Source organism: Gossypium hirsutum, chromosome D01, assembly GCF_007990345.1.
Source record: "Gossypium hirsutum isolate 1008001.06 chromosome D01, Gossypium_hirsutum_v2.1, whole genome shotgun sequence".
In the NCBI taxonomy this organism is placed as follows: domain Eukaryota; kingdom Viridiplantae; phylum Streptophyta; class Magnoliopsida; order Malvales; family Malvaceae; genus Gossypium; species Gossypium hirsutum.
In genome coordinates this window covers 46,348,542-46,360,591 of record NC_053437.1, presented here as the reverse complement: position 1 = coordinate 46,360,591, position 12,050 = coordinate 46,348,542, and positions in this window count along the sequence as shown.

Below are 12,050 nucleotides of genomic sequence, written 5' to 3'. Positions count from 1 at the left end.
TCTGCCTTTAGTCACACCAGCTATCTTAAATGAATCCTTTACCTCCATGAACAAACAAACGTGTAAGTGTGGATCTTTCGTGGGCATACCACTGAGTTGGCCCATGGTTTGGAGCATTTGAAACATCGTGGGTTTCAATTTGAATTTGGGTGACTTGATATCTGGCCTCCAAATTCCTGCATTCAACTCATTGAAAAGCGGCACAACGTATTGTCTAATGATCCAATCCCTATTATCAGCAATAAGGATTGGGTTGTGCGCATGATTAAATCCATTACCTTATCATTCCTTTTGATTTCTAAGTCCATCTCGGCTTGTCTTTGAGCAAATCTCTCATGTCTTCTTTGTCTAAAATTTCGCTCAATTCAGGATCCACGGGTAATAAATCAATGATTCAATCCTTGCTCATAAAACACCTAAGAATAAATCACAAAAAAATAAAGAATAAAAAATAAAAACCAAACTGTAAAAATAATTTTACTAAGAATGATTAAAGCATCAACCACTGGCAACAGTGCCAAAAACTTGTAACAAATTGTAACATGTTTACGCAAGTGTACATAGTTGTTTAAGTAATAAGTAAGTAAAAAAAAGTTATCGTCTCCTTGGATTGTATATGCTTAAAAAATTAATTGAAAAATTAAAACTAACAATTTGATGTAAAAAAATCAATAAATTTGGATAGTGATGATTATATTAATTAAATGCAAGAGTGATCCCTAATGCAATTTCTAATCTAAATGCAATTTACCTAAGTGTATGAATGAAGGCTTTAGCAACAAAACAATCAATATTGATATCTTATGGCTAGGACAATTTTATTAATCAAATCAACTTACTTTCATCATGCTAACATGTTCGGAATTACTTCCTTGGCAACTTGATATATTATGGGTTTGGAAAACAACTTAAGTCCTCTCAGATATTTTACTTAGTTAAATATGCATGTTACTGATTATATTAGACTAAGGGATTCTTAGCATTTATGCAATGTCACAGGGACATTTACGTTTACAACAGTTTAATAACATAAATCTAAAAACCATGCAAGATAATTATTATGAACCTTAACTTAGTCAGTTTTAATGACCTAAAGTAAGCACTGCACTTTTCAATTATGCATCTACTAGCTGTTGTCTAGTTAGGATCGCTCAGCTAATCTGAGTGCACCTAATCACGAATGAATGAAATGCATCACAATATTAATTGAAAACATAATGACTGAGGCACAAAACATGTTAACATGAATTAAATAAATCTCATTAAATTAATATAATCATCCTCGCATATAGGAATCAAAACTTTATAGTTGATGTCAAAAACATAAAATACAAAGCAAATATGTTTAAAATAAATGACAAGAGGAAAGAGTTTGCTCAATTCAGCAGCCTTTCAGATCTATTCTGGCTTATGTGCTCAATTCAACAACTTTTTGGATCTATTCTAACTGTAGTGCTCCTCCGTTCTAATTGAAGCTTCTTTTTCTTAAGGTTTAGAAGGTAGCCGACTAAATAGTGCTTTTGACAAAGCTTTTGAGGCTAAAGATGGGAAAGGAGAAGGATAGCTATGAAAGAGAAAAAAGGAAAAGAAATTGAGAGAAAACTAATGTGAGTGAGACAGGAATGTTGAGTTATGAGGGATGATGGAAAAGTGAGGAATGGAAAGGTTTTTATAAGTGAAGGTAAGGGTTTGAGTTTACTAAAAATAGGTTTAAATTTCCTTCCTTTCGTCTCTCATGTGGCCGGCCATGCTTCAAGGAAAATGGATGATGAAGTCTTCTCAAATCGAATTCGAATTTCAAGCTAAAAATAGTTATAGAATATATGGTTTCAACATGGAAGTTCTTGGGCTAATTTCTGATTATTTTCCAACTGCAAGGACCTTCCATTAAACATCCCAAAACATATTTTGGGCAGCCATCTTCTATTGCCCAAATTGGGCTTTTAATTCCCATTGTTGGATGGTTTTCTAAGTTCAATAGCTTAGGAAACATGTCCATCTTTTATCACCTTTCTTTACTGGGTCAAGTAGTGAACCCCATGCCCAAAATTGCATGGTCTTGCAGTCCACATGGATAATTTGTGCATGACCATCTTTTATTTATTTAAATCATGTCTCCAATAGCCTACCTACATAGTGAAAAATACATACATCAATAAATTAACGTGAATTAATATAAAATATACATAAAAATCATGTAATTAAGCATAATTTCACATACTCTCCAAATTCATGTCTAAAATTACTAATTAAGTAAAATTCATTTATTTCAATAATAATTACTCGAGATAAACATAATAATTAAGTATAAAGGTGGTAAAAACATATAGAAAAATCTTATATAATTTCGAGTATAAAAACGTCACAAGTGAATTAATTTCACAAACGGATTCAAAATTAATTCATCTTGGGTCTAGTCCAATGTATCATTCTACCAATGAATAGATCTATGTCTTTACTTGTGGAGTCAATTGATCTGATAGCCAAAACTAGTCATCTTCCCAATTGGAATTGTAAACGACATAATAATCCTTCTTAGTATTTGAATCTAGTGCTCACTTCGATTCTTTTACAGGATTTCAGACTTATTTAGATTATCTACTGAAGTAAGTTGTCTTTCTCGCAATGTAAACGTTCTTACAATGTCACTTATCTTCAGTTTCAACTTAAAAAATTAATAAGCTAATATTTGATTGTTACAATTTCGCTATGCATGAAAAATATAAAAGACAGAAATACAAAAGACATAATAGTGAAATGTGAAATTAACTTAATTTATTTATTCATCATTCAAATAAATAGAAAACAATTACATGTTTACTATATATGGGCACATTTCCCAAAAATTTTCCACTTGCCCTAATGAAGTAAATGTGTCATGTTTCGCATTCCAATTCTCATATCCTCGACGTGTTTGTTGAAACTCCTAGTTACAAGAGTCCTAGTAAACGGATCTACAAGGTTCTCTTCAGAAGCTACTTTCATCAAATCTACAATTCCTTTGGCTACTGCCTCTTGTATTAAGTGATACTTCTGATCAATATGTTTCGTCCTCTTGTGACTTCTAGTTTCCTTGGTACTAGCTATTGCAACACTATTATCACAATACAGTGTTATACATTTTTCCATACCAAGAATGACTTCAAAATCGATTAAGAAATTTCGAAGCCATATTGCTTCTTTCGTTGCCTCAGAATCAGCCATATACTCAGCCTCCATAGTAGAGTCAGCAGTGCAAGTTTGTTTTACACTTCTCCATACTATGGCTCCACGGCCTAGAATTAATACATTTCCCAACATCGATTTCCTCGAATCTTTACAGGTTTGGAAGTCTAAGTCTTTGTATCCAACAGAAGTAAGGTTCTCTCCAAAATACACAAGCATATAATACCTGGTTATTTTAAGATACCTTAATAAATGCTTTATAGCTCCCAATACCTGAGACTTGGATTCTTTTGATATCGACTAACCATTCCTACTGCGAAGCAAATATCTGGACGTGTGCAAAGCATCGCATACGTAAGGCTTCCAACTACCGAAGCATATGGAACCTTACTGATATGCTCTCTTTCTTCTACTATCTTAGGAAAGTCATCTAAAGAAAGATAAAAACCTGATGCAGTTGGCTAAACGCCTGGCTTCGCATAGGTCATTGCCAAAACGTTGTTGTACCTTATTGATGTATAAAGCTTGAGATAGAGCTATCAATTTATTCTTTCAATCCCTAAGGATTCGAATTCCAAGAATATATTAGCTTCACCCAAGTCCTTCATGCTAAACTATTGAGCTAACAACAGTTTCCAATAAGTAGAATATCATCGACATGCAAAATAAGGTAGACCACCTTTTTGTCCTTTATATGCTTATAAACACAAGGTTCATCAACGTTTTTCTCAAATCCAAAAGTCTTGATCATTTGATCAAATCTTTTATTCCGTGATCAGGACGCCTACTTAAGTCTATAAATGGATATTAGCAGTTTGCAAACTTTCTACTTCTTTCCTTTGACAACATAGCCAGTTTGTTGAGCCATGTAAATGGTCTCATCAATATAGCCATTCAAGAATGTTGTTTTGACATCCATTTGTCAGGTCTCATAATCGAGAGCAGCTGTAATGGATAAGAGTATGCGGATAGACTTAAGCATGGCTACTGGAGAGAAGGTCTCACCGTAATCGATGCATTCTTTTTGTGTGTAGCATTTCTCTACAAGTCTAGCTTTATGTCTTTCCACTTTCTTTTCCGCATTTCTCTTCTTCTTTTTGTATTTCCTTTCTTCTTGTAGATCTACTTACACCCTATGGGTTTAATTCCAATCGGTAAGTCTACAAGTTCCTACACCGTATTGGATTTCATAAAATCCATCTCGACATCCATGACCATTTTTCCAGAGCTTGGAACAAACGTCTTGTATAGCCTCCTTGTAAGTGAGTGGATAATCATCCTCGTGATTGGCTTCCATATTATAAATATTACCATCATAGATGAGGAAGTCCAGTTCTCAGAAACTCTCCCACTACGACGGATACTCCTATATTGTTGATTGTTTGCAAGTCTTTCTACAACTTTCTCGAGAATTGAACTTGGTAATTGTTCTACCACTCCTGAAAGTTCCTCGAGTACCACTTTACTTCGAGGCTTAAAGTTATCCATGTAGTTTTCCTCGAGGAAAGCAGCATTAGTATAAACTTTAATCGTATTATCTTTTAGATTGTAGAATAATCCTCCCTTTGTTCTTTTTGGATATCCTACAAGCATGAACAATTTTGTCCGTACATCCAACTTTTTTGCATCCTTATCCAGAACGTGTGCTGGACAACCCCTATTCTAAAGTGATTTAGAACAGGTTTCTTTCCATGCCACAGTTCATAAGGTGCCTTACAGGCAGACTTAGTTGGCACATCATACAAAATATAGCAAGCCGTTTGTATCACATATCCTTAGAAGGAAGTAGAAAGTTGTGAATAGCATAACATTGAACGAACCATGTCAATCAAAGTTCTATTTCTTCTTTCAGCTACACCATTCTATTGTAGAGTGCCTGGCATAGTTAATTGGGATAAAATCTCATTCTCTATGAGGTATCTTAAGAACTTATAGGACAAGTATTCCCTCATATCAATCAAACCAAATATTTTTTATGGATAAACCTAATTGCTCTTCCACTTCCGCAAGAAACTCTCAAAATTTATCAAAGGTTTTACTTTTGTGATGCATTAGATACACATATCCATATAGAGAATAGTCATCAATAAAATTCACATAATAATCGTAACTTCCTTGGGTACTGATGCTCATGGGACCACATACAATAGTGTGCACAAGTTCTAAAGGTTGGTTGGCCCTTGTACCTTTCACATTAAAAAAACCTCTTAGTTATTTTACCTTCCAAGTAATATTCACTTGTGGAAGACTAACTTCCTTAAGCATACTTTAAGGATCATCTTTCATGAGTCTAGTGATTCTTTCTTGGTTAATATGATCAAGTCTTAAGTGCCATAGGTACCCCTCATTAGAGTGAGAAGTTTTAAGCTTTTTATTCACTATTTCAGTTTGAAGAATCGAGTAGTTATTTGGTTTGATAAAGTAAATATTATTTTTCATCTATTCATTACAGATTAAAGAATGATTTCTATGACTAACAATCCCTTTATTGATTGTCATGGTATAACCGCCATAAAATAAACATGCTACAAAAATTAAATTCCTCTTAAAATGAGGTACATAAAACACGTTCTTTAAAACAATCTTCCTAAAATTATAAAAGTGTAAAATAACTTCTCCACTTCTTTGGTTGACACATAACTCCCATCTCCAGTCCACAACGTTAAGCTCCTGTCACGCAAACTTCTTGTTTCGCTGAACCCTTGTAAAGAAACACACACATGGTTAGTGGCTCCAGAATCAATAACTCAATTGTCAATTGATTCTTCCACCAAGCAAGCTTCAACCACAAAGAGTTCCATACATTTGCCTTTTTTGACTAGGTAATCCAAATACTCCTTGTAGTTTGATTTAAAATGTCATAACCTATTATAGAAGAAACATCTGATCTTTTTAGAATCTTTTTACTTCTTAGCCTTCTTCCTATCCATACGAGGTAGAACAAAAAACTTAGTTGGTTTCTTCTTTCGCTTAGCTTTTTACTTCCCCTTAAAGGATGAGGGGACCACAGCTAAGTTTTCTTCAGGTTTCTCCTGAACTGACTTACCACCATTCAACATAAACTCATAGGAATGTAATTCCTTCATAATCTGAGTCAAGGTAAGCATCTTATTTCCCAAGTTGTAAGCGGCCCTAAAACCAACAAACTCATTGGTTGAGGATGTGAACACTATTTCAATCTGAGTGTTCACATCTAGTTCAGCCCCATTGTCCTCCGCTTCCACAAAGAATTTCATAAGCTTAGTCATATGTTCTTTGATCAGAGTGTCAGGTTTCTGCTAAGAGTTCATCAAATTTGTAATAGCAGATTGTCGACACAATACGACTTGGCGTCTAAGCAAATCCTCCAAATTTGTCATGATCTCTTTGGCAGTACGAAAATTATTGTGTTGCTTTTGCAACACACTACTCATGCTCGCTAACATATAACATCGAGCAATCAAATTATAATCTCTCCAATGATTTCTCACTTTGAGCTGAGCTTCAGGAGGGCACGTTTCGTCAAGAATGAATTTGTGTTTCTCACAGTTGAGAACTATTAGCAAGTTTCGTTTCCATTCTCAAAAATTATCCCCATTTAATTTATTTTCAGTAAGAATGCTAATAAAAGGAGTATGAGACATATTTGAACTGAAAAAAAATAAAGATTCATTAATTACTATATTTGTATTAAACAAATATTTTTCATTTCAGCAACATATCAAGAATGTAGTATGATGCATGTATCTTATATTAAAACCCTAAAAAAGTATTTTACTTTTGTTGCAGTGATCATTATGACACTCATCAACCATGTCTCCTAGGGGTCCCATGATTAACTAGCAAGAACATGGATTACATCCAATCGGTTCGTGAATCTTAATTCTCAAGACTCCACATGAACTAACGATCATTTAACGTTTGGCCATCATCTCTAGCTTAAATATCATTTCTTGGGAAACTATTTAATAAGTGATGATCTTGAGTGTGTAATCATTTACTCAACACCCATCATAAACATGCTCTCATTTATGAGTCATATTGGGACAATCTCTCTGAAATTCATGCATGACTAGTTGTCCTTAAAAGGAAATCCCATCTAGTGAACCCATATGACGAAGTTTACCTTAGGGTGCGGCTAGGGTAGGAACTGACTCGAAACTTTATCATGTTTATCACTTAGGGACCATAAATGGAGGCCGTAGGTCTTGTTCAAGGTCCTTCTCCCACTCAATATTTTAAAAACATGCAAGGTTTTTTATCCCAAATTTTAAGAATAATCATATAATAATCCTAGTTGCATTCTTACCTAATCTAAATGACATGCTTCCAATATATGCATGGCATGTTATGGCAATTTTATAATATTCACATTCATTCACAAGAATCAATCAATCATAAAAACAAACAATTTTGATTCTCCATAGTTTTTCTTTTAAGGGAAAAACTGAAAGAATGAATATGAACCATGCACCAGATAGAGTCCCAAGAAAGAGAGATGAGTCAAATTTCACCGCTTAAAAACCAAGCTTTTCCTAGCCAAAGCAAATCCTAAAGATACACCTTCTCATTACCACACTTCTCACAGTTATCGAATAACCTAAAGAAGTGAATGGAACAATACAACACATGTATTTTCTCATTACCATACTTATTATTTTTTAAACAGTTAATTGTGGATCATCTCATATATATATCATTATCATCACATTACATAATATAAATATTATAAACAATTATAAAACAAATATATAATGAGATAGGTAATTAAAATAAAATTGTCAGCCAAGGTTTTCATGGTTCTATTTCTAGAAAATAAATGAAAAATAAAATTACATAATTTTTCACCACAAGGTATTCCTTGGGTCTTCAACTGCTATCGCATCTTTTCCTCGTCATGGACTCCTTTTAAGAAAAATTACATTTAAGTCCTATGTATGTTTCCTGCTCACAAGAATTTTATGAATTTTTTAAAAAAAGCCCTATGTGGAGATGATAGTCCATAGTCTATTTCCTAAAAACCACAACCTTGGCAATAAAAATAATTGTATAACAAATAAATAATATTGCATACATTCCCATATATAACTCAAAACATGCATAAGATCTAAAGAATGTCACTTTCTATGTAATCAAATCATTTAAGAAGAAGAGAAATTTATTTTGATTATCTATTTATACTTATAGATGGAACACAACCTGGCTCTGATACCAATTGTTGGGAAAAAATATTTTTGGAAAATGTAGCAGAAAATAAATTTAGGGAAAATAATTTTTTTTCGAAAACACGATCATGGATATGATATCTAAAGTAATAAACACTTAATCAAACTTGTAACTTTTCAATTCGTCTAGGATGAGTGCTTTGACCGAGTAGTCTTCTCCGTTATCCTCAAGCTCATGTCTGCCGAGTGTGGGCTTGCTTCGAATCAGAAAATTTTTCACAAAAATTACCAGTGGAGTAATTTCATAATTTCTCTAAACTTTTGGGTCAAGTTGTAAATCAGAAAAATATCTCTAAAAATTTTATGAAATAATTTCTTCTGAGAATTTTCTCTCTACAACTTTCTCTTGAATTCAAGTGTGTGTATAAAATAATGACCCATGGCTCTCTTTATATAGGGAGAGTTTAAAGAATTCGACTATGATTAAACTTAATCATTTTAAAGTTAAATTAATATAATATTTATCAAGAGAAAAATTAGATTAAATTTAATATTAAATCTTATTAAAATAATAAAATATTTATCTATAAGATAAAAATTAAATTAAATTTAATATTAAGATAATCACTTTAATATTAAATTAATAAAATACTATTAAGATAAGTATTAAATTAAATTTACTATTAAATAATATTATTTTTAGAATAATTAATTTGAAATCAAATTCTCTAGTAGAGTCCTAGTAGGAGTGTAACTCTTCCACACTCAACCATCGAAGACCAACTGTCGCCAGCCACCAGGATGCCGTCGATACCATCGTGTCTGGTGATGTAGGTGCGACACCCTTACTGCACCCCGAGCCGATTTGGCTACTACCGGTTCGGTGTAGGTCAATGACAATCTGACCGGTCTGGTCTAGCCATCGGTTGGATTGTTAGCCCGACTTCACATACCAGACCCAATTCGACAAATTTTTGGGTCTTGGTCTCGATTTTGGGCTCCTAGACCCAATTTACGATCTCAGGTCCAATTTTCAAGTTCAATTACCTATTGGGCCAGTTGTCTGACTTGAAAATTAGTTTCCAAAAATATCATATTAATTTTAATTAATTTGATTAATTTAATTTTACTTAATCTAAATTAATTTTTCCAAAAATCAGTTAGATTTTCCAAATTAATTTTTCAATTAAATTCTTTAATCGAATTCTCTAATTGAACAATTCTCACAACCACCTAATTTAATTCCACATCGAATAAATCGACTCAATTAAATTATTTCCAAAGTAGTAGAATTTTTTTTATTCAAATGCAGTCCGATCGAGTTTTTTTTGAACTAGTAGAGGGACCAACCGGACATATCCAATTAGGCTATAGTAACTGCAATTATGTCCAGAAGCATCGTTCCGATAATTCACAATTACTTAATCATGGAGTCAGTCCACAAGAAGTATTATGATTAAAAACTTCTTATTGTATACTCTTTATGAAAGCAATTCATCCAACTGTTTTATTCGATGATCTCGTCATGTGTGTGTTACCTTCATTTGATATCCTTGATTCATTTGAATTAAATCTGTTCACTCAACACAGTCCTATTTAACCTCATTGTCACCACTGTATCTTCTTAATGATTAATATGACCACTGTCAAAAAATAACTGTGATAAATTGCTCATTCGAGAACAAGCAACCTGTGGCCACGTTCCATTTTTATCAATCCACACAATGCCAATAAGAGGATATCATTAACTCTTTAATTGAGCTATGAATTCCACTATTGCTAGTAAAGCCATGCCATACACAAGTCATGTACCCAACATACCGGTTATGAACCCGATCATCTTTAGAGCATAAGCCTCTACTTATATCAAATTACATAAGTTGTATACGCATGGTTAGTGACTTAACTCAGAATTTAGGTAAATCACACCATGAACGTCACAAGTGAATTAATTCACAAATGAATTCATAATTAATTCATCTTGGGTCCAGTCCAATGTATCATTCTACCAATGAGTACATTTATGTCTCTACTTGTGGAGTCAACTGCTCCGATAGCCAAGACTAGCCATCTCCCTAGTTGGAATTGTAGACAACATAATAATCCTTCTCAGTATTTGAATCAAATACTTACTTCGATTCTTTTATGGGATTATGGACTTATTTAGATTATCTATTGAAGTAAGTTGTCTTTCTCGCAATGTACACGTTCTTACAATGCCACTTATCTTCAATTTGAACTTAGACAATCAATGAGCTAATATTTGCTTGTCACAATTTCGCTATGCATGCAAAATATAAAAGACAAATACAAAAGACATAATAGTGAAATGTGAAATTAACTTTATTTATTCATCGTTTAAATAAATAGAAAATAGTTACATGTTAACTATAATATGGGCACACTTCCCAACAACTTGAAGATATCCGATAATTAAATCCTTAAAAATGGCCAATGGGCGGAAACTTTACGCCAATATGCGCCAATACTCTAATTCATCAGCAAGCCAGCAGGGTGGTGGATTATGCTACCATAGTGCACCAAAACAGTTAACATTCATACCTTGCTAGTTTTATTGAATCTGTCATTTTTGGGGTGTGACATGCATAATTAGCATCGACATTATAAAATTTGGGTTCATAATCCAAACAGCCTGTAGCTTTAATTATAAAAAATTATATAAACTTAATTTAGAGAAAGATTTATGCTAGGTTCTATCTCTTTTTATATTGTGAAAATTAAGTAAAAGTAATATAAACTTTATATTAGAGAAAGATTTATGCCAATTGAGGTGCTCCAATTACACCCAATTCGGTGGGGCCTAGACTCATTCATAGGTCAGGCATTATAGCTATATCTATTACCCAAATGTTAAAACCTAAAAAACTATCCAACCTCCTTATCTTAAACCCAACCCGAAATATAAAAGTTTTATAATAATATTTAATGCAATAAAAGTTAAAACATAAAAATAAAAACCAAAATTTTCTTCATCTATTTTTCTTTATTCAACTCTCTTTGAATGAAGCCCTAAATCCCTGACAAAGTAATGATACCTTTTTCGTTCTCCACTCCACCAACACCCACTGGCCACCATCCTCACCATTCACCAATCACCACCACACACCCTATGTTGCTTCCCTCAACACACATTGCCAGTAGGTCGGGCAACACTATTCTCCATAGACATCTATTGTGGTTCTCTACTATCCACCAACACCCACCGACCACCATCATCGTCATTCACCAGTCACCACCACACACCCACTATCACTTCCCTCAACACGTGCTTTCAACAAGTCAGGCAATACCGTTCTCCATTGACATTTTTTGTGGTTCTCTAATCTCCACCGACTCTGATACTACTAATAAATATTGTTGTGGTTATTTTTTTCGGCATAAAAGATTAATTGAAAGAAAACAGAAGTGAAAGAAGTGCCAATCCGAGACCATAAGTAAAACCTTAATTCTTACTATTATTTTTTTAGTTTAAATTTGTTAAATATTTTTCTACGGCTATGTTACGGGATAGAATAATAACAGGAAAAGAATTAGCTAAAATTGATTTAGTTACTGAAAACGGGGAGTTTTTGGTATTAGTTAAACGGTGAGTTTTAGTTGTTAATTGGAGGTGCGTTTTGGTGAGTATTAGTTACTATTTGTTATGTTTTCTTTTACTTGAAATATGCAAGTGTTGTATGGGAAGGAAGTTATCGAATTAACAGAAGAAATTTGTTATCT